This window comes from Dermacentor albipictus, chromosome 9 (assembly GCF_038994185.2).
Source record: "Dermacentor albipictus isolate Rhodes 1998 colony chromosome 9, USDA_Dalb.pri_finalv2, whole genome shotgun sequence".
Taxonomy (NCBI): domain Eukaryota; kingdom Metazoa; phylum Arthropoda; class Arachnida; order Ixodida; family Ixodidae; genus Dermacentor; species Dermacentor albipictus.
In genome coordinates, this window is record NC_091829.1 from 24308523 (window position 1) to 24333306 (window position 24784).

General features: G+C 44.2%; 2 long non-coding RNA genes across 8 annotated transcripts in view; one reads left to right on the top strand and one right to left on the bottom strand.

The window, feature by feature from the left end:
• Positions 1-275: 275 nt before the first annotated feature.
• Positions 276-5710, bottom strand: LOC139049862 (uncharacterized). Its single transcript, XR_011508642.1, has 3 exons — positions 5586-5710; positions 2869-2981; positions 276-422 (listed from the first exon to the last, which is right to left on the bottom strand). It is a non-coding gene; the product is annotated as an uncharacterized lncRNA (long non-coding RNA).
• The window catches only part of LOC135901930 (uncharacterized), a 63370-nt gene continuing 43292 nt past the window's right edge, over positions 4707-24784 (top strand). For 4 of the 7 annotated variants that reach the window (XR_011508637.1, XR_011508639.1, XR_011508640.1 and 1 more), the window contains exons 1-4: positions 4707-5205; positions 5621-5759; positions 10351-10482; positions 14308-14551. This is a non-coding gene — a long non-coding RNA (uncharacterized lncRNA). The remainder of the gene's footprint in view (positions 5206-5620; positions 5760-10350; positions 10483-14307; positions 14552-24784) is intronic. The other 3 variants (XR_011508641.1, XR_010564313.2, XR_010564312.2) reach the window with 3 other exon arrangements.

Consider the following 24784-nt stretch of genomic DNA (forward strand, 5'->3'; position numbering starts at 1 on the left):
CGCAATTTAATGAAACGACAAGTAAATTTTCAAAAAACAAAATTCGCTGTGGTCTGTCTTTTATTTTCCATCCTAATATTTATTATCGACTTATTTATCACCATATATACAGCTCCAATGGGCATCAACCTGCACAGAGTACAATCGCACCGAACTTATATATATATATATATATATATATATATATATATATATATATATATATATATATATATATATATATATATATATATATATATATATATATATATATATATATATATATATAGGCGGAACCTAACCGTGTCACAGGGCGCGGTTTGGGCGTGGTGCTTGGGGAAGTGCTGGCCTCAAGAAGGTCTCGCTCCATGATCAAACGGGACAGCTGGGATGTGGTCGCCCTAGTTGACAGACCCGACGCGTGGTTGCTTGCCGTCGCCTCCCTGCGAGGGGGACACCCCGTGTCAAAGAACGATGGCTACATTCCTATACGGCGCAAGTGTAACGGTTACCGTAGTAGTAGCATAAACAGCTAGCCATTGATCATCTGCCTCTGTCGAAAACACCTGGCCCTGATAGACTTTCCTGTGAATTATAAAAAGCTTTCAAATAAATTATCAGTCCCATATTATTGGACATTCTTATTACAAGTTTAGATATAGACGCCCTTCTACAATCTTTTTGCAAAACCCACACAGCTTTAATTCCCAAAAGTTCTGACAAGGAGAAACAACGTTCTATTGAAAGCTACCGGCCAATCACATTGTCAAACATGGATTATAAAACTTTTGCAAAAGTTTTATCGAATAGATTGCAATTTGCGATGTCAATTCTCATTGGTTCCCATCAGACGTGTGGATTTACGGGTCGATCCATTCAAACTAACATACATATCGACCGTACACTTCTTCAATACTGTTACGGTTCCACTGAGCAGCTTGCAATACTCCACGTAGATCTTGCTAAAGCTTCTGATCGTGTAAGTCACTCCTATTTATTTTCTCTTCTGGAGCATGCCAATGTTGGCTCCGTTGTGCTTAAAGGCGTTAAGCTTTGCTATACATGTTGTACTACTCGTTTAGTTATTAATGGCCAACTCTCTAAACCCGTTTCCATTTGCTCTTCAGTAAAACAAGGATGCCCGATGTCCCCATTACTATTCGCCCTTTATCTGGAACCACTATGCTTAAGCGTAATTCAGTCGAGTTACATCCATGGCTTCAATATACTGGGTAATGAAGTAAAAGTCTTAGCTTATGGAGATGATTTAGCGTTCTTCTGCACGGATAAGTCCAGTGTTGAAACGGTAGTATCAACAATAGAGGATTTTGGCAGGGTATCAGGAGCACGAATGAACTCCGCAAAAAGCTTAGGCTTGTGGTTTGCCTCATGGTGCTATACACTACAACAGTTTGTAGGCGTTAAGTGGACTGGTGTCCCGCCCAAATATCTTGGCATGCCGCTAGACGCATATAAATTAAGTGCACACTATTGCAAAGAACGGGTTTCGGCCCAGTAAAGCTACGCCCAGACAACTGTTCCACACCGACTTTCTATTCTTGCGAAAGCTGAGGCCTGCAATAAAATCGTGGCAACCAAAATTTACTATGTTTTGCAAGTTATTCATTGTGCCAGGCTCTACATCCAACGCTTTCACCGAATCTTTGCAACCTTTGTATGGTCTTCAACTTTTGAGCCCATGAGGCGAGACAATACTTTCAGGCCCGTTAGTGAAGGTGGGCTGGGTTTAGTACATCTTTATGTGCGGCAACTAGTGTCTCGTTCCTTCTTTTTTCGCGATACATCGCATCCTATAATTCGGTCATTCATGCAAGTCACACTTGTTAATGCGTTACCTGATTTAATTGTTTCTTCCAATTTTTCTTCGCGTTTATGCTTGTGGGGGTTCATGCAAGGAGTTTACTTGGCGGTTCGTTTCCTGACAGTTCGGTTTTCCACTGAATACCTGTACTCTGTGTCGCGTAAAACATTATACAAACATTTATTGTCCATGCTATTTCCGCCTCCATTTTACCTGTCAGTATACATTCAATGGCCAGGTCATGATGCACTAAATCGAGTTCGTAAAATGTATATATCCCCTTGCTGCAAAACATTCTTTTATAAACTTCATAGTGAAACCATACCGGTAAAAACATGGCTACAGAAAAAGGGTATCTTTGTCTCTTCTGTTAACTGTCGCCTTTGTGACGTGCCAGGGAAGATTGAACATTGTTTTATTAGCTGCACCGACGCCATACTATTTTGGGATGTCCTCCAACGGACTTTTAAAAAAGACTTTGAGATTAACGCTCATACTGTGCGATACCTGCTGCCGAACTCTGATAACAGTGCACCTTTTGAGGTGTTTTTTCTCATGAGAATACACAGTTTGTGGAAAACCCGGATGGACCGAAACGCCGAAACGTTTGTACCTACAAGGGCAAATTTGATCCAAATGACACTACACCTAAAGCAGGTTTATGATGGACTCGATACACAGCCGGACTGATACCCCATTTTGGTGAGGTGCCTATCCTTACCACCGTTCTAAAGTGAAACCAACAGTATAAACCATGACTTTTCTCTGTGTAACTTCCATTGTGCTCTCCATTGTCTAACTATGCACAACTGCTCAACCTCGGTTTGTTCCTACTGTAATAAATACCATGAAAGAAAAAAAAGAACTTATGGCTGAGTGGTAGCGTCTCCGTCTGACGCTCCGGAGAATCTGGTTCGATTCCCACGCAACCCATCTTGCAAGTTGTTTTTGCTTATGGATTGCCTTCCGGGATTTTTTCCTCTCGGCCAGCGCCACTGACGCCGACGACATCGGCTTTTCTGCGACACGAGCGCCTCTACGCTGTCGCGTTAAAGCAACAGAAGCACCTGTGAGACTCTGTGCCTCCGAATCGCCACCCACGGCCTCCCATGGTTTATCCCGAGCCGGAGAAGTGCTTCTTTCGCGGCGGCAGTTTAGGTTGACCCTGGAGCCAGACGACCTGGAAAAGTCACGCAATTAGGCAGGACGTCGGCGAGACGTGTGCGCTTAAGACGATGCACGTGGCGCCTCCCAACTGCGCCGCAGCTGCAAAACAACGCGTGCGACTCTCAGCCAAACACCTGGTGTGGAAATTCCCGGCACTCGAAGCTGTGTAGTTCGCTTGTGGAGTGGTTCACTCAATTGAGTTTGTCACCGGGCTCTGCACACCGGTAGTGTTAGTTGACGTCGAAGCAGCCCGGTGGCGCTTATTACGCGTGCGCTGTAACGTGTACGGCATATTTGCCTTTCCTTTTTTTTGTTTCTTTAAGGGGAAGGACAAAAGGCAACTGATTGTACTATGAGCGTCAAAGGAAATGTGAACAGTGGAGTGCGTGGCCGAAGCATAAGTTGGGGGGGGGGGGGAGTATAGTGCGCGCCGTCCAGGCATCACCATTGACAGGCACGCACATCCGGTTTGGCCACACGGCGCGATGTTTCCGCTTCTGTTCTGGTTCTTACATTTGAAAGGAATAAAATAAAAGTGAGAGAGAAGCTAAAATATTGCGGTTTGCGGCGAGTATTGTCACGCAGTTCGCAGAAAACAGTGCTATCGGCGCGAACAGCGGTGCGCGTAGTGCAATTTGCACCTCCATTATAGATTCGCTCATGTGGTTTCCCACTTGTGCGCCGCATTCATTCTTTCAATCAGCAAGTTTGCGCAGCGCGGTATCGCTTGCAGCCGCGACGGTGGCCTGCGTGGCCGTGCCGAGCGCGTTTGACCATTTGTTTGACTCCCGAACGAGCGCACAGTGCGGCCAAACCGGACGTGCGCGCTTGTCAATGGTGATGACTGGACGGCGCGCACTACGCCTTCACTTATGCCTGGGCCACGCGCTGCGCTGTTCACATTTTACTTAGCGCTGATTGTACCTGTCCAGTCCCGCATTCGAAGGTAGTGATAACGTGCTTAACGAAAGAAAATTGTTTCTGAATTGGGTTGCGGAGTTTTAACTACGAGGGTATAGTAACCCGTCTTTATTGAAAGGCATTTTGCGCAACAAAAAGGCAACTTTCGAACTAACTACTGTACCGGTAGGAGCGTCGTAGAGATTTTGCGAACACCAGTGATAATTGCATCGATCTTGCTGCCGCAGCTAGTCAAGAAAAAAAAAGCACTTTGGAGTTCATCACTGCACACCATTCTATTCGGCAGGGTACAAACAATTGGAGTGGATTCGAAGCCAAATGCTTGTACGGGGACCATATTCTAAATGCATTCGAAGAACTGTTCTTACAGTATTACAGCGAGTATGCAAATGGCACGTAAGTCCGACGAGACACAGATACATGTGGCAGCATATCAACAGAAAAGAAGAAACAGAACGGAAAGAAGGCAACAAGGAGACATGCATTGGCGATGTGATGTCTTGGAGACAAATATGTCAGGGTCAGGCTCTTGAACGGATAAAAATGATAGTATTGCAATATACCACACCTGACAGTAAGCGCAAGCCTAGAAGGTCATAAAAAAATGAGCAGGAATTGGCACAATCAAAGCACGATGGCCCATCAATTATAACCACTGCATGGGGGTGCAGGCCGAATACAGAACGGCGTCCTCTTGTGTTTCGCACCTGGCCGCGGGGTCGTGCAACAGAGGCCATTTGTCACGCAGTCCTGCGCTCCCATTCCTAAAAACGACGATCATACGTACTGTAAAAAAAAGCCGATAAAGCTTCTGCCTTTCGTTCCGGTGGTGATAACGAGGTAACGCGCACGCTAAGGAATCACACGTAGCAAAAGCTTGTTTCCCTCACTCTGTTTCCATCGCAATTTCTTTATCAAACGACAAGTTTGACGAGTTGCTGGGGCTATCATTTTCGAAATCAGCCTCTTTATCTTCGTTCCGTTCTGCGCTGTTCGATTTCCGCAATTTCTCAGCATTTGGACGTTGCCCTCACCACGGAAGCCGGCGATGCAGCCTGAACTGATATCGGAGCTTGCGTTCACCTTGGCCGCCATCTTGCCATATGTCGTTGCGTGTGGTTGCACGCAAGAATGCTTTGGTGAATAGCTTTAACTTCAGCCGTCAGACCGGAATTCACGTCGCTTTTTTTAGAAGGCTCCGCAGAGTGACTGAAATAATGCTGGCTTCTCACTTATGCTGGATATTCCGGTGGTTCAATGCTTCGAACCAAGGGTGTACGGACAGCCTGGTAAAGCTGCGTTTCCCAGCAGAAGAGGTGAGCCCAATTCTTGCAACTGCTTCGGAGTAATTATGCATAAACAACATTTCGCGTAGCAGCTATGCGAAGTGCCCTCTGCTCCTTTGTGCTGTGAAACGCTTTCCTTTTTCTGCTCGCGAAGTAGGCTTATCAACCGTTCGGCAAATACACTACAGCTGCCTGTTCAGTGCAGCACGCCACTGAATTTGTTGTTGACTTGTTGCCAAAAAAAAATGGTTGCTTTCGCGCTGTATAATTTTGGCCATTTCCGTGTACTTCAACATTGTCTTTTCCACAGTAGAAAATGACGTAGCGAGCATTCATATCGTGGCTTGCTTTCGCGTTGGCTACCATTTCGCCATATGTTGGAGCCTGTGGTTAAGCTCAAGAAGGCTCACCTGTTTTCGTGATTAACTTTAGCTCTTGCTTACAGGCCGCAACATTTAGAGAGGTGCCACAAGTTGACTGAAAGAATGCTGGTTGCTCGTGCGCTGCATGGCCTCCTCGTGGCTCATGGTTCGAGCAATGCAGGGAGCGACAGCCGGGCGAAGTTGCGCATCCCTGCAAACGAGGTGAGCACAATCTTTTCTATTGCTCTGAAAATTACGCTCAGTAAGAAGGAACTGAATACGTTGGTGCTGATTTATGTTTAAAATTTTATCACGAGGAAGAAAATAGACAAAGGAATCGCGTACCACGAGCACTGTTATCCGCGCACATGCGCAAGTCTTACTAAATATTAGTTTTTTTCTTTCTGAAATAAACATTTCGTCTTCAGTAAACGCTCGTGGTGTGTTACTGTCTCATCTTTTTTAGCACTAAATTTTCAAACTAACTACGCACAATGAACTTTTTGTGTATCAGCTATGCGATATGTGCCTTTGGCTGAGTTTTCTTGTAAACTCTTTTTATATCCTGTTCAACAACTAGGCGAAACTACCTTTACGAAAATGCACTAAAGCTGCCAGTTCAGTGCAGCGGGCTACTGAATTTGATGTTGGTGCGTTGAAGACATAACCAATTCGTTCGTTACTGCGAAACGGGATTCGAACCCTGTAAAAAGTGCATTCAAGGACTATTGCAGGCATCTTTGCGCTTGCCGATGTTGTGCCCTGTTATTTGCCATGTCACCATCACCGGGAAACATGGCGAATCAGGGATACGCCAAGAATCGAAAAATGTGTCAAACTAAAAATTATATGCCCATCGAACAAACGCATTCGAATATATTGGAACCGAAGCTATGTATTTACTACTATACCAGTAACGGCGATGTGCACGAAAGTTTAATTTCATCTTTTGCAACGAGTAAATCCATGCAGTGTTCATGCAAAGCCTTTTCTTCGTTCAAGATTTGTATTTGTGCACTACAACATTCAGAAGCTCCTTCGAAATACAAACAGCAAAATATGGTGCATGTAGAGTATGAGACGTGTGCGTTGCGATGTCATGAGGATCAAAGCGATGTGTGATGCTTGTCTAGGGAAGAATGCTGATGACAGGCGCACGTACAGAGAAGGATGGCACATTTCTCATCCCACGTATTCGGGACATATTCAATCCAGTTCTAATCTTGAGAAAGCGTGGTTCGGAAGATTTGCGTAGACGATCACGCACGGCCATGTATACCTTCTGCTGTTGCAGCCACGAGCTCGTGTCGCTGACTATATATGAAGATTGGTGTTATCCTCCTTAACCTGAATACACCTATGGAACATAATTGCTTTGCTATAGCTGGTTTTATTGTGTACTGGTATCTTACAAACGCGAAATACTTTTTTACGTATATACCAAAATTAGTTACCAACGGCTATCGCAGTTGGGTCAGCCGGTACCTCGGTGGATTTATTGGTGAGTGTATGTACGCGAAGGTTGTGTTTCCACTGCGAGTACCAGCAAACGGGGCATATTCTAAACACTGTATGCTGACCGTCAAAGTAGTGCCAGTGCCAGTAGTGCCAGTGCGTACTTCTGTTTCAGCTGGAGGAGGTTGCAAACCGGAAGTTACCCACACCTGCATCTCCTGCACAAAAGATGAATACCCGTGGTGTGGGGCCGAATGCATGCTTGACCACTTCACGCGAGAGTGCCCAAGGCACCTCAAGAAAGCCCTTGAACAGGGGCACCGACCAACCTTAACACTGCTTGTCATATTTTATACAATAGGTTTTCTACAACTACTACTACACTACTACTACTACCACAACCAGTAGCACCACTACTAATACTACTACCTTTTTTGGATAATAATGATTAAGTAAATCTCTACATAAAACCTCAACATATAACTCTGCACATGTCCCACTGTGATGTAAGATGTACAGAATCGCAAATGCATCTAAGTACGTGTCCAACTTCTCTGTGCATGCACCTGTAATTGCTATTCTTGCATCGACAAGCATCATAATTCGCCTTTGTCCTCGTCCTATCGCTCCAGATGTCTGACACTGTGCGTCTGTCCAATGTACTGTTCGATGTACTGTTCGTTTTCGCTCAACAAACATTACATGGGATTACACAATCCAGAGGATGAAAATAAAGATAACTGTACATGTCTCTTTGAATCGCTTAGGATTTGTTTACAGGCATCACGTAACGTTCTCTTCACACTTACTTCCATCATATGCCTAACATCTGCATAATTTTGTTTTCATGCGGCATGCATCCGTCATTCTGCAAGTGTTAACATGGGCCAGCGGGGACTTTGCGGGTTGTAGAACAGCGTGATCATGCAGGAAAGAAATTCTAGTCCGGACCATCCAGTGAGGTTTTCCACTTTATTACCTTCCTTTAGGCCCATTTGGTTCTTCAAAAGTATGCTGATATGCCACGCAAGCATTCTTTCTCTGGTCTTCTTGTTGCTACTGCAGAAACTACGTTATATCCCACCTAATTCTTCACTTCTTGCTCTTACACTAAGCAAAGCCAAGTGATAACAGTCGCCAAAATGAGACAGCCCGACGCGTAGAAGTGTATCAGGTGATTAAAGCACGAGTGCAAATGTGCCTATCACCTTTTGAGGCATTTAAACGAGAAATTTTTGTTGCATTTGAGTGGTTTACAGGATGTACTGCATTTATATTTATGTCATGCAATACTGGACTTTCCTATTGCTCGAAATTTTGTTACCATCCCGTCCCTTTAAAGCGGTTGATGAAAACGTTACCATTTGGGTTCTTTTGTAATCAAATACAGGCATACTGCTAGTGCAGAAATGGACGAATATAAGCGAAGCACGAAAAAAGTGCTATCTTCTCACAAAATTCAAGAATAATCGACATAGGATCCTATGTCATCTATTCCAGTATGTCACAACTGGTTAGGCCTTGCGCAACTAATGCTATGGTCAACATAACAGAACGAAACGACATATCTCTTTTTCCTCCAGTTTTTGTCGCTTATGTTGGTTATTGCCCAAACTGAATACACAGTTCATCTAATTACCTCTGTACCTCATAGAGCGTCTTTCAGTGAAGGTAACCGTAGAGAAGAAGGTCAACAAAGCAAAACGAAGCCAACCCCCTGGAAAAAAACTGAAGTCATCACCTTCAGCCTATTTATGTCCTCTCCCAACAATATTTAATAACCCTTGCATGTACCATCTGTTGCAGTCTTACGCCTGCCAACTGACTCATTTTATCCCACCACCTAATCACCTGTCGTCCTAGACTACACTTCCCTTCCCTTGGCACTTCTTCTATAGCTTTAATACACCTTCCGTTATTTACCTTATCCATTACGTCGCATACCCAGCTCCATCTTTTCTTCCTAATGTCAACTAAAATATCGCATACCCATGTTTGCTCTCTTATACATAGCGCTGTTTGCTGTCTCCTAAAGGTATCTATCATTTCTCTTTCCAAGATTTCTTGGTAATCTCGAAGTCTCTGCACCTTGTGCTAATACCCATAAAATACAATGATTGTACCCATTTCTAGGATAGTGGTGCGCTGCCGAATATGATATTCTAATACGTGCCCTATCGGATCTAACCAATTTTATGTTCCTTTCAATGGTTTTTCCTTGATCAAGATAACCTTTCTCTACTTTGCCTTGATATGTCATTCGAGAGGCCGACTACGACTCGCAAATTCTGTTCTCTTGCTAGAAAATTCCTCATTGCTTTACTCTAGTGCACAATAATCTCAAATCTTTGGGCCCATTCCGTTGGCTCAGTAATATAATAGCAGTCATATCTTACCGTTACCACCACTTCCCATCAAAAAAGATAGGTCACACGCCGCGGATGATACACAAGTGAGAATTTCGTCACCAAAAAGCTCGAAGGTCATCACAGAGAATTGATCCTTCTAGCAAAACATCACATGCACAGTAGTCTTAGGTGTTATTGGGGGAAGCTGAAATCCGACATTCGTCAATCACTCGGCAGACATTACCTAGGGAAGACTGCACGTTGTGTTCAGCAAAGGTCGAATGAACATAACCCAAATCAGAGCAGAATATGAAGGTGGCGCCCGGCTTCCAGGCATATGCTTATCGCCAAAATTCAAGGTAACTGAAATTTTTCACTTTCGCAAGAATGAACTACTAATGCTCGAAGTAGAAAAAGACCATAGGGTGAGCGTCCTTGTTACGAGTTCACAACGCATGACTTCAATTCTTGTCTTATCTGAGGAATAGTGGTATCTGGGAGGGGATGGCCTAGGACATTCTGCACAACCTATCTTGCGCTTAATTGCGCCGAGTAGTTCTTTCATGGTGCTGAGACAGTACTTCTCTTGGAGGTTTTCAGAATTGTTTATTGGGAATTGGGACAATGTCCTTGCGCTTCGGTTGCGTTTGCCTGTTTTGATTTTTCTTTCTCTTATTTACTGTCCGTCATCCCAATAATGTCTCGCCAGAAAGCACCAAGGGCAGCACTTTTGCGTTCTAGTTAGCGTTCCTGTATAGGGGGCTATTTAGGTCAATAATTATCTTTGAGGTGCGGATGGCCAGTGGTCCGAGAGCAACATCTGGGCGATTGTTTGCGGAGGCGACCACACGGCTTCCGTGCGAATGTAGGGCCCACAGAATTTCTGGCTTTGTTTCAGGATCGTTATCTGACGGTGTACAGAATATTTCAGGGTTGCTTGTCCACGTCTCTTTCACCGTGCTTCTCACGTACACGTGTGGCGTTTTTATTTCTTTTTCTTTTTTCATGAGTGCCGAGAACAAACGATCGACGTTCTTCTCAACGTGCGGTTGGTCAAAGGCGATGCTGGCTTTTCGTGCCGCCTCACCTGGTCAAGCACTGGAGGCCGCATTGTGGCCGACTATACGAATCAAGCCAGCCAGGTGAGCGCACCGCAGACGCGATGTGTTGCGTCGTAATATTTCTATTGCCTTTCGTTCCACCAATTAATTGCATCTAAAACAATTTCGCGTGCACTAAACTGCACGAGGAATGGTTAGTCGTTTAATAAGCCACGTAAGCTGCTTTAAACATTCGCTTACTAAATTAACGAATACGTTTTCATGAGCGTACAAACAACTACGGACACATCTCACAGGGTGGCCGCGGACGCTTGCTGTTGTACCTTCTAATTATTGCGGTTGTCATTCCTTGGGCAGTTCACCCAGTTAGAGGTATCTTTGTTTCTTTATACCTATCTAACCTGTTCTACGCCAACTTAGGGCACGAGAAAGTCTGGTCTGATAGGTGGAGCATCGGGCTGTTGTGCTAAGGTAAAGGGGTTCAAAACAAACCTTCGCACCAACTTGAGTTACTTGCTGGTATGATGATGAGCAAAACGTGAACAAGGTGAATGGTATGATGTTATGATGGTATGCGCCGACCCGGAATTAATATCTTCTGCGTCATTCTGGTTCCCTCACTGGTCATTCTGGTGTATGTGCTGCTCATCAGGGAACCTCTTTTACACCGCTTAACCCTTTCGGTGGCAGCTCAAAAATATTCCTGCAATAACGCGAGAAATCGAAATATTCGTCTGAGCCTCTCGATTTACGTCTGTTTATAGGCCTGCTCAAGAGTGGCATTCACAAAAATAACGATCGTGAGCACAGAGGTTTTGATGGCAAAACTCGAACGTGGTGGTCGTATTCTCGCCATTACCATTCCTTTTTTCATTTGTTTAAGCACGTGATTTCTTAGCCCCATAGAGGTGCATTTCAAGAACACGCATTGCGCTTGCTAAAGCAAGTAGCAAATACCACTTGTTAAACCATACATTGACCTTCAACCAGCTGATCAACAATATTTTGGCCTACTGTATCTTGCTTATCTTAGCTGGTATGTATTTGACCATTATAAAGAAGAAATAAAGCAATAAATATTTTCTAGCCCAAGTCTTTCTCTTTCCAGTTAAAGGATTAACATCATGTTTGCCGAATGGACCATTGAGGCCTTCTATCACAGATGACTTTGTGGAAGTCGGTATCGCAGCTTTCAAAAATCGTAAAATCTCTGTCTGCCTGAGCTCCAGGTCATGATGGCAGTTCCAGTGCCATGCTAAAAATTTATTTACCGTGTGTATGCACGACCGCTTCTAGAATTGCGCTGTTTTTGTTCTCCGGAAGTGCAAAATATAAAATAAGACCACTTCTTGTTTAAAGATTTCCAAATATGTTCATGCCTTCCTAAATTCGTTGTTTATAATGTGTTATACCAGGAATCGCGCCTTCCTTCTCTTCACACGCTATTTCACATGCTTACGGTTCAAACCTACCTATGAATTTATCAACCGGCTCTACCAGGTACATTATATGCATTTATTATTGAACCAAGTTCATTTTTCGAGAACACGTGGCCACGGTTGCTTACCCCACAGGTTGTATTTGTGCAGGCACAATTAGCACCTTAAATGTTCGCCTTAAAGAAGTCATTCCGTTTTATGGTTCTACGTTGTCTCTCAAAATTGACTTTGCAGATATTTGTCTCAATAACGCGAAATTGCTGACCCCAACATATTTGAATGCACTTTTGCAAGGATATTTGGCCCATATCCCAATCAATGTATCAGCAACTGGGTGCTTCGTGTGAAGAGAAGGCAGGCGTGGGAATCTACTCACCATAGCTCGATGGGTCCCTTTCACTTCGCCTGCCAGATTACACATCAAACTTTGAGGCCGAAATTCAGGCAATATTTCTTGCTTTGCTTAAGATACCCCTTTATGTTACAAAAGTTGTTACCGTCACAGATTGTCGTTCTGTATGCAGCGTGCTTAACGCGTCTACAAATTCGACGGCTTTCAACACACTTTATAGATTTCCGCTCCACTTAAATTTAGTTAATTTAGCATGGGTACCAGTCACCTAGACATTCATCTTAATGAAATAACCGTTCTTTAGCAGGAGTTTCTTTAAAAGGTCCGGTCATATCTGCTTTGCCGGCAACTGCACATATCACTGCAGCCCGATTTACGCATCTTTTTTTTAATGAAGACAAAAAAAAACCTCTAATTAATCAAATATAACGACTTTATGCATCCAAATTATTCTGGGAACGAACACTGGTGTCCTAACCGGCAATTCGAAGTATCACAAGGCTGCGTTGCCATATTCCTCCACTTAATTTTAAGTTGCACAAATGTGGCCTGGCGGTAACCCCTTTATGCTTCTCCTGCAATGAACCGGAATTCATCGATAAATTTGCATTATCGTATCGGCGGTTTTCTACTCACCGAAAACGATGTTGAGAAATGCCGCTTCGAAGTCTCGGACTGTCTTAGGCAGTACTGCTATACGTTCACTTAGAGCAACGGTATTAGGACACAGCCACAAGAACTTTGCCGAGCAATTTACACTTACCTCTGTGACACCAGAAGGAAGGAAGGAAAAACTTTATTGCTCTATTCACAGCTTTCAGCGGCTAACAGAGGTCTTCATGTTTTACTGAAATCTCCGTCGTATTGAGTGGTCGGCGCCCCTATTCCAGAGCACCGCTGAGCCTGGCCACTTTGAGAGCGTGTTGCGCCAATCCTTTTTCGACTATGAGCACGCCGCTGGTGAGCAGGCACTCCCACCGTAGAAACAGATCTTTGATAATACTCAGACTCCAAAGAAGCATGCAGAAACTACACGGCAGGTAGAATCAACAAAAGGGGTGCTGCGAATCCTCCTCGAGGCAGGGCTTCCGAACAAAAAGATACTGCATACTATTTTCTGGGTGCCGGGTCACACCGAAGAGGAGGGTAACCAGAGGGCCGACAGTTTAGCTCGCGAACTTACATACCGAGTGGGACAGTCAATGGACCCGGATACCACGATGACGGTGGAACCAACGTACACAGAAATACTACACCATCACTGAGGCAAAAGGCTAATATATCCACCACCCCACCCATCTTTAACACAACACGAAGCAGTTGGCTGGCGAAGGCTGCAGACAGGAACATTCTCCAGTCTACACAGCCTACATAAAATATTTCCCACTCAATACAGGGACACATGCCCATGGTGTGGGGCCATCCCAACACTGTCACATCACATGGGAGTGCAGAAATAACTTCTCTTTCCACAAAAAAACACAGTGTGACACAAGGAAATTGCTTTTTAATATAACGCTTTTTACGCGAGTAATCTATTTCTCCTTGAATAAATTCTAAATTTAGAAATTTCAGATAAAGGCCCAGATTTCCACTTCTATTAACAGTATTGTAAATTTTCCTTGCTCATTTTTGCGTCTATCTTTTACTATCTCATATTCCTACAAGCAGCGCTGACTACGTTATTATACACTAGTTCATTTCATTTATTATCGCTTTACTTCTCATCTTCGGTTATTCATTTATTTTCGTTTTTAATAATTATTTATTTAACAACTAACTTGCTTCATTTCTCAATCATATTACCACCCGGTTCGAGGACTGCCCCCACAGTAGGTGTCTCGGGTTATATGCCGTTACCGGCCATGGTGGCGTGGTCACTTTATTGTTTTGCTACTAAGTCCGAAGGCCGAATTTTGATGGGGGCAAAACGCAAGAACGACCGTGTAGCGTGCCCTGGGTGCCCGTAAAAACCACCTGGTGGCAAAACTTATTGCAGAGTCCCCTACTGCAGCATGTCTAATATTGTAATCATGGTTTTGGCACGTAAAAGCTCATTTTTTGTCATTGGGTACGTACTGCTTCACCTGACGAAATCTTCGGTAAATGTTCTAGAGGCCCGGTGTCTTGCTGCCTGACCTAGGGAACTGGCGGCCAGGCCTTCTAGCGCGATGGTGCCTCGCAGCCTCCACTGCATATCCTGCGACCTGGTACCTCAGTACCGGCCCTGCTAACCTGGTGTCCAGCTGTTCTACCTGCGTGGTGTGTTGCTGCGCGCCTCGTAGACCTGGTGGCAAGCTGTTGCTGTGGCCTCCGCGGCCGCTGTCCAGAACATCGCGCATGCGTTAAGGGATCACAGGTGGCAAAATATTTTTTTCTGTAATAGTTTTTCATCGAAATACAAGTAGGGGTAGCTGCTAACATACGTGAAATCAGCGTTGGTGTTAGGTTCACTCGTTTCTCATTATTCGATTTCGCCAATTTCCTTGCATTTAAACATTGTCTTTGCTGCAATAACTGGTAATGTAGCCTCATTATATATCGCGGGTTGCTTTCACGATGGCGGTCACTTTGTCATTGTGGGTGCATGTAGTTGTGGGAAAGAGTGCTCGCCTACTTTGGTGAATCGCTATAGCATTTACCATCCGAACACAACCCATGCCGCTTTTTAAAGACACCACGACATAGGTGGATCAATGCTGGCTGCTGGCTGCTCGTTTATGTAATACATCACCATGGTGTTTGGTTCGCACAACGCAGGCATCGACAGCTGGGGATGTTCCCCTTACTATCGGATAAAGTGAGGACAATCATTGTGAGCGTTCTGAAATAATTATGCTCAGTAAATAATTCGTCCCCGACTGATAACTTCTAATTTTTTCACTTTTCGCTTTTTTGCCATGACATCTTTAAATAATCCTAAACAGCTCTAAGTCTGTCAACTTTTTAATGAAATATTGATCAAGAACTACTGAACGGCAGTCTACTGAGCGTCAGACTACTGAGCGTCAGACTACTGAGCGTCAGACTACTGAGCGTCAGACTACTGAGCGTCAGACTACTGAGCGTCAGACTACTGAGCGTCAGACTACTGAGCGTCAGACTACTGAGCGTCAGACTACTGAGCGTCAGACTACTGAGCGTCAGACTACTGAGCGTCAGACTACTGAGCGTCAGACTACGGATCGACAGGTTACAGAGCGTCAGACTACGGATCGACAGGTTACAGAGCGTCAGGCTACGGATCGACAGGCTACCGATCGACAGACCACAGAGAGCGTCATAGACCGTCGGAGAACGTCATAGACCGTCGGAGAACGTCATAGACCGCCAGAGAGCGTCATTGACCGTCGTCATTGACCGTCGGAGAGCGTCATACTGCAAGGTGTCCCAAAAACGAAGTATTTGACTGAAATATTCTGTTTTTCAGCAGGGTCTGGAAGTAGGACACATTTGTAATCAGACGTATTGAGGACATATTCGAGACAGACCGACGAACTGCTGGCTGACCTATCTGCCTTGTTCAACACAAAGAACATCCAAAACAATGTGGAAAATTTTGTAAGCGAAGACACTCAAAGTGAGACTTTCTAGCAGAAATCTAAATGCCAAGGCACAAAACTGCTATCTCTGAAAAAGCTTTGCAAAATGGATGTGGCGATCACTACACCCTTAACTACACGAAGGGTGTCGTTTCCGAGCAGGAACTTTTGCAAAGCACAAATGTACAAATCGAAGAGGAAGTCGCTGAGCAAGGAGCAATCGCCACCCGACGGATCACAATGGGAAAAACAATACATAACGACAAAACACATTGTCTTAACTTTCAGCAGTATAATTCTACCCGGCTGCATTCACGCATCATACATGCGTTGCAAGGTGCTCCCTTATATCCCAAACTCTAAGCGATGCTTTAAATGCCAGAGTTTTGGATATGGCTCACTGTCATGCGGGGGCAAGCTTGCATGTGTCGCGTGCGAAGAAGATCAATGCACAGAAGAGAGATTTGGGCGCACACCCAAATCAAGCGCACACCTTGACCAGCTGTCTATACATCTCATAATCTTTGAGCATCTTGTGAACACCCGATTGGTACACATCTTGGAAACGAATCGGAGAATTCATCAATTTCAACGTGGTTTCTGGCGCCCTCGATCTTCAATTGATCTGTTGGTGCGTCTTGAAACAAAATACGGGAGGCGCACGCAAATACCGTCTGCCAGCATTTTTACAGCGATGCGGACGATATATTTTCGTCTCCATTTTTCCGCAAATGCTCTGTAGCTCTCAATCTGATCTAAGTATCTTGAAAAAAGCTAGGCTGCAATTAACCGCCACGATGACTCTATCATTACGCCGAGTTTCAATTACTTGTCAGAATTAGCTCACAGTGAAGTTATATATATTCTGTGAAATTCCCGTCTGCCATGCAGCGGTATTTTCACACGTCACATGTCATTTCGAAGAAAAGAAAACACCAACTTGCGAGAAATGCCATGAATCCCTTACAGTAAACCACATCATTATGTCACATCCACATACTGAAACAGAGGCGGAAACATTTCAACAATTAGTTTCATTTGCATATACCTTTACACCCTGCCTTAATATTGGTCGACGAGCCACTACAGCCTTAAAATTGGATATTGTACTGTTCTGTGACTTTCGCAGCATGGCAGTCGCAGTCATTTCATGACTGCGATGGCAGTCGCAGTCAGTCGCAGGCTTTCGCAGTCATTTAACTCGAATTAACTAACACGTCACTACTACAAAAAAAGTTACTCCGCAGTCAGGTGTATTGGCTGTCTGTGTCCTTTAATAATAATAATAATAATAATAATAATAATAATGATAATAATAATAATAATAATAATAATAATACCTATACGTACATAGATACGTCGATTCAAGTAAAACAGAACACAGCTTCGCAGCTAGTCCTTCACAGAGTGGAAAAGTTGAATTTTTTTTACCTAGAAAAAGCAACACGGTACAACTTGAGAATTTCGAATCCTCCAAGACCTCGTGAATTGAAGAAAAATATAGACTGCGCAGCTTTCTAGACAGATGATTCCAAAATACGTAACTGCGTTAGCGCAGCTGCTCTGCAAAATAATTCAGCCGGTCAAGCCATTATATATTTATCCAAAAGCAGGCGCATATATAAGTGAACGCATAGGCGTTCACTTATATGGCATACTATTGGCGCCAGATAACATAAGTGACGGAAACAACAAAAATCTGGCAATCTACACTGAATAGGAAAGTGCCATGTGTGCAATTATGTCGAAACAAAGAACCAAGAACTCTCACTTACTGCATATCCTCCAACAACTTCATAAACTTGCAATACACGGGTACATCGTGTACTTTTGTTGGGTTCCAAGGCATGTTAGGATTACAGGGAACGAGCATGCCGACTGCATAGCAGGAAACGAAACTGTGAATGATGCCTGCAAAATGTCGAACACTCCCTGTCAGAACTACAAAGTAACAATTAAACTAGCGCTGATGTCCAAATGGTCGAATGAGTGGAACCGCAAGCAGAATAATAAATTGCACCTGAATAAATCATATATAAGAGAATGGAAATATTGCCATCAGAAAAAAACTTTCTACGAAGTAATTGATTCAAGGCTACAATCGGGACACGCCCACCTTATAAATTACTTATCTTTGGGCGCAGAACCACCTGCATGCGCGCATTTTAGTGGCCCGCTTTCAGTGATTCCTATTCTTATAAATTGTCCGTTTGTTCAAGTTACAAAGCGGTCACCAGAGGCACACCTCCGAATGCACTTTTTTAGAGCTTGAGTCGAAGTACTCATGTCCTGAATTCTACACTGATGCATCAAAGTCAAGCGCGGGCTTTTCTTCTGCAGTGGTTGGACAATCTTTTTCAGAATCCCGACGTTCTGCACCCGCATATAAGTATCTTCAAAGCAGAAGCCTACGCAGTACTATCGGCAGTGAAACACGAATTGAAACTACAAAAATTGATCATATTTACCGACCCCTTAAGCGTCGTAAAAACTTTGGCGTCTCTTCAAAAGCATCAGAATCCCGTAATTATTTATCTTTATTCGCTACTTTGTACAACATACGTACCAGACCAGCATGCCGTAATAGGCTGGGTGCCTGGACACCGAGGGATTAAAGACAGCATGCTCGCAGATGAAATCGCCACATCCGTGGCAGGGAGAGCTAACAGCTCCTCCATAGCTATCCCGACCACAGACTTCAAACCGTTCTTGAACAAAAAACTCATAAGTTATTGGCACCGAAAGCGGGAGAGTCAAACATGAAACAAGCTCTAATTTAGGAAACTAATCAACAACAACAAATATACGGTGAACTGACATTACGGCATACATATATGGTACGCACTCCTACTTTTTGTAGGACAATGAAGCTCCTAGCTATGGTAAGTGTGGCGAGATACTCACAGTCCTCCACGTCTTGCTGGACTGTCGGGAAGAAGCAGTTTAAGAAGCGCTTTACACTAACGCACCGATGGCATATTCTCCGTCACCCGCCATTCTTTCTTAGATTAGAACCCTTTTTTTTAATCATATATCAGTTTTAAACTTTTTACGTCATGTTGACATATTGGACGTCATAAGTTCACGACATTCGGTGTACATCCTCTCACCAAAGGCTACTGCTGCGGTATAGTAGCGTCTTGTATGGCACATGTCTCCAGGCCCTTGTGCTAAAGGGCACTGGTTGCCCATTAATGCTACTTACAGCGACGTATTTTAGTATGTAACCTCCTTGTAATATATACTCTGTACATAGAACGCGTTATTTGTCATTGTCATAGTTTTAACACATATATACTTTACGGGCATTTTCAGCGGATGTTTTTAGGCCTCTATGTATACAGCCATGTTTATTCCACTCCTCTCAATTCACACTTCAGTTCTATTGACAAGCGCTTATCATCGACATGCCGCTCTTTGGCCATGCATCTTCGCGGCTTCTTCCGCCAGGCGGATGGCGTGTTGCTGTGGAGTGGGGTCCTCGCTCCGCAGCAGGGCTTCCCAGGCCTCTGTACAATTTGTTTGCTTTAGCCCCTGGTGAGCTAGCGCATTCCCAGATTATGTGATCGAGGGTCCCTCTCGCCTCACAGTGTTTGCACTCATCGGTTTCTCTGTCATGCATAACATGGTATGCCCAGACCGGGTTTAGGAAGTTACCAGCTTGCAGGCGCCGCCATGCGACTGCCTCTCTATTGTTTAGACTTTTATCTGGTGGTGGCACCAGTCTCCTGCGTAGCCGATAATTTTCAACAATCTCCGTATAATTTTGCAGACGCTCGTCCATGTTCCGGCAGTCGGGCGGTTCCACAGCCACCCGGAAGTAGAGAGCTCGGGCTAACTCGTGGGCCGCCTCGTTGCAAGGAACGGACGTGTGTGCAGGGGTCCAAATTAGGCTAATTTTTCTGTTCAGCCGTCTACTGGCCAGAACCCTTGCCGCTTCCGGCGAGATCCTGCCCTTTCCAAAATTCCAGATGGCCGTTTTGCTATCACTAATTATGAAATTTTCTTCCGTTCCCACGCAAGTGAGCGCTACCGCAACTTCTTCAGCCATTTCCGAGTTGCGGCTTCTAATGGTGGCGGCCGATACGGGGGCACCTCGGCCGTCGACCACCGAGGCGACCGCCGCACCCGACTTGCCACTTGCCGCGTCCACGTACGCAACCGACTTGCTGTTCATTGAATCAAAGCGTTTGATAAGTGCTTCTGCTCTTTTTTCCCTCCTCTCCGTGTTGAATATGGGATGCATGTTACGAAGGAGGGGGGGGGGGAATGATTATATTTTCTCGGCAGTCCAACGGGATGTTTGTCTTGCCTCGTAGTCCCCTATCTGTTTGCAGGCCTGCCATTTCGAGGATAGCTCTGCCCGCGCTCGTTCGGCTTAATCTGACAGCCTCCGCTGACAGCCTCCGCTATTTCGTCCCAGGTATTGTGCACTCCCATAGAGAGGAGCTTTTCTGTGGAGGTGGTAATTGGTAAACCTAAGGCCCTCTTTATGCACCGTCGAATGAGCGAGTCGAGTTTCCTCCTCTCCTCTGACCTGATGTTTAAGAAAGGCGTGGCATAGCACACGCGGCTTATTACTTATGCTTGGGTTAGTTTAAGCAAGCTTCTTTCCTTCAGGCCTCGTCCTTTCAGCGCGACCCTTCTAAATATGTCAAGTGCTTGCGTGGCAAAGCCCTCTAGATTTTTGATTGTCCCATCATTATATACGTTTTCCTGAATGAAAAGTCCTAGGATTCTGATTTGGTTAACCTTTGGGACTGGTTTCCCCTCTATTTTAATGTCAAATTCCCAGCTACGCTTGCACCGGAGCGACTTTGGGTTGTAGACGAATAACTCCGATTTTTGCGGTGAGCACGACAGACCCCTACCGGCAGCATAGTGCACGACAGTATCCGCCACCGCCTGCAGGCGCTCCTCGATGCTCGCATCGCTCCCCTGGTTCATCCAGAGGGTGATGTCATCCGCATAAATACTGAAATTTAGCCCCTGTATGCTTCTCAGAGCTCCGGGGAGGCCCCTCATCGCCACGTTGAAGGGGAACGGGGAAAGAACCAAGCCCTGCGGCGTACCCTTGCTTCCTAATTTCAGTGTTGGAGATTCAATATCTTGGAACTTCATGCAGGCAGTTCTGTCTGACAGAAAGTCCTTGACATAGTCGAATGTTTGCGCGCCTACCCCGATTTCTTAGAGACCGTGGAGTATTGCTTCGTGTCTAACATTATCAAAAGCCTTTGTCAAGTCCAGGCCGAGGATAACCTAGGCGTCTCTAGAACGTGAGTCGATTATGTCATGTTTTAGTCGGAGCATCACGTCCTGCGTACACAAGCCCGGTCGGAAGCCGATGATCTCATGCGGCCACAGGTCATTCTGCTCCATAAAGTGCGTCAGTCTGGTCTGGACTACGCGCTCCATCAATTTCCCCATGCATGAGGTTAGGGAAATGGGTCTTAGATTTTCTAGTTTAGGCGGTTTGCCCAGCTTTGGAATTAGGATCACGTTTGCCATCTTCCACTGGCGTGGCAGGTGGCCTTTAGTCCAAATTTCTTGCATGTACTCGGTCAGAGCGCTGATGGAGGCATCGTCCAGATTTCTTAGAATTTTGTTTGTTATCCCGTCAGGGCCTGGGGCCGATTTGGTTTTTAGTCCCAATATTACTGCCCTGACCTCCGCCTCCGTGATCGGTGCGTCGAGCTCCTCATTGGGAGCTCCGTCGTATTCCGGGAGGGGGGTGCCGATTGCTAGACATAACAAAGAAATTGAAAATTACGCGATCAAATTATGCGAACAGAATTGGTGCAGCAGATGCGACGAGATGGAGAGGGGCATGAGCCTTTCCAAAACGCGGGGTCTGCTGAGACACCTATTAGATCCGACCAATTCGAAAACCCTGTCGGGAATTAGATTATCAAAAGCCAGGCACGCGTATGAGGGTACAGACGCGGAATTTATGGACAAACTGATCATCATGTACATTGGCGATACGCATAGCACCAAGGACAAGATTACGAGACAATGACGCAGACATGGCGTCACTTTAATTATACTGCAGCTTCAATGAAGCTATTGCAGGAGCGGGATGAACAACAAAGATACAAACATTTATAAACAAGCTTGCGCGAATTATTTCAGTGGTAGGGAATGGTTGTTGCCCGGTAAAGAATTCGAGACTTCAATTGATGAAAAAAAACTAGTTAAAGGAGTCAGTGCGGGCAAGAAAGGTTCAGATATTTATAACGTCGTGACTCCTCGTAGGTGGGGGGTTTGGAAAAAGTCAAATAGTTATCTAGAGAGGAGGGACGAGGAGAATCGATTAACATGTGAAGGAATTTTAGGCATTCAAGTTTGCGACGATCTGCAAGAGGAGTGAGACCAAGTGGGGCAAGAGGGTTAGGCGGTGAAAAGTCTTATATCTCCTACAAACAAAACGCACTGCCTTTTTTGCAGTGATGCTAGTTTTTTTGACGTCACCGTGTATATATTCATTCCGTACAACGCAACCATTTCGACGATGGGGCGAATGAAGGTTTTATATGTCAGAAGTTTAGTTTCTTGACGATCAAAACGAAGCGTACGAAGCGAGTACGCAAGTCTTTTAAGGGCCTTCTTACATGTGACAATAATGTGATTCGTTCGCGACAAATCGTGTGTTAGTAGTGTACCTGAATATTCGTATTCGAGCACTCTATTTAAATACTATTATTAAAGGCATAGGCAAAGAAGGAAGGCCTGAGCGTCGTGTAATGAATACGGAGACAGTTTTGGAAAAGTTGATATTCATTTTCCATGCTTTGGACCACTTACAGAAGGCAGCGAAAGAATTAAGGAGAACACGATCAGTTGGAGAATAATTTGTATGTTATAAAAGGGCGTCTCCACCAAAAATACATATTTTAACCGATGGGTGTAGGTGATCAATAATATTGCTACGTGTGGACACAGACGTGGACGAAAGAGGCTATTTACACGCTATTTACACTGGAACCAGGCAGCCAGGCTGACACTCGCTCGTGCCAAGGGCACCGACCAACTTCATCATCCTTCTCGCGGCGGATCATCTCTTGAGCCTCGCTCGACGACATCGTAATAATATAAAGCAGCAATAACAGAGTACCCAGTACTGAGCCTTGGGAAATCCCTAATGAAACAGGCGTCGAGGGTGAGTTAGTAGAGTTGAAACGTAGATATTGTGAGCGCTCGGAAATAAAGTCCGATATTCAGCCAACCTAGGATGCATTCTTAGTATAGAGAACAGTTTGCGCATAAGTTTAATGTGTAAGACAGTGACAAAGGCGTTTGCAAATTCTATAGAAATAGCATCAATCTGGTCACTTATGCCTAAAAAACTGCTGATGTCGTGAACGAATTCTGTCAGTTGTGCTGTAGTGCTGCGGCCACGTCTAAAACCATGCTGGAAAGCGCATAAAGTTTTGTTAGTTTCAAGAAATTCCATAATAAGTTTAAAGGTATGTCTTAGAGTTTTTTACATGAATGTGCTGTTAAGAAGATGGGCCTATACTTAGATAACAATTGAACATTGCCTGATTTAAGGGGAGAATTGAAGCAAGTTTCCACTTAACAAATTACTGTCGGAAAATAGGAGCGCAATGATTGTACGAGATGTAGACATCAACCTGCTGGATATTGATTATGTCTTGTATACAACTTACCTGCTTCAGTGGCTACCGCCTTGAAGCCCTCATCACATCACCTTCAAAATGCGTTAGTAAGGGCTCTTATTCATAAACTGATCATGTCTTAACAGACGTAGACATTCAATTTTGGAGGGCCTTAACACCGGCCTCACTGATCACTTTCCGATTTTTCTAGTCTTCAAAACTCGTTTGGCTAACATTGTCACTTGTGACTTCACCATAGTATTCGACACAGATAAATATATTACTACCATTAACTACAGTGACTGGACAGATCTCAATTTTATTGAAGACCCAACAAAGGCTATTCATTCTGTAAATCGTTCACTGAAGGCGTTAGCACTTACTCTACAACTCTGCGATGTAAAAATCGATTTACAAGGTCCAAAATTCCTTGCATCACAGATGGTCTGCTAAACAGCTTGCGGAACAAAGATAACTTGTATAAGAAAACCAAAAGACAACTGTTCAAACGTTATCTACTAAGTCGGTACCAAAAATATTGACATTCTTAGCAGGGCTCTCCGAGAAGTCAAAAGCCGTTACTTTGAAACAGCATTCTTGCAGAATAAATACCTTAAAAAGCAATGGCAGTTATTGAATGACTTTTTGAATAGTGAGCCACCTACATTTATCTCTAAAATTATACACAATATTACTTTTCGCCAGCCAGCTCAGATACCAAACGCTTTTTTCATCTTTTCGCATTACCTGACAGAAGCAAGCAGACTTTTAAACCTAAAATAAACCGCCTACGCGATTCATTTTTTCTGAATCCTGTCACGCCGCATCAAGTCCTGTCTACTATGCGAAATCTTCGTAAGACAAATCCAGGATTCTCAGTGAGAATGAAGTCATGTTATCACAGTGCGCCACCTAAAACTAGTCGACAATGCTATTTGCAAGCCCCTGAGCAGTAATTAAACCGATTTTTAAATCTTGCGAATTTCCGCACTTGCTAAAATGTACAGAAGGTTTTCCAGTTGAGAAAGGTAATAAAGAATTCATATCAAATTAGAGTCCGATTTCGATTCTTTCTTCCGTAAGTAAAATAATTGAACGATTATTTTCGATCACATTGAGAAAGTACTCGGAGAGATACGATATTATTAAATACTGCCAGTTCGGTTTTCGGTCTTAAAGCTCTATACTAACATACCTCTGTCCAATTTTATAAAGAATAGTCTTGACAATAATGAATTCATCGGTTCCGTTCTCCTAGACCTTACTAAGGCCTTTGAAACTGTTAATCGCATTGTCTTGTTTAGTAAACGTGAAGCATATAGAATAACTGGCCCAGCTATAGTGTTTTTATAAATTGCTTTGTCTGATAGGAAACTTATTGTATGCGCGCGTGAAACTTCTTCCTAAAACCTTAACCGAGGGTTAGCACAT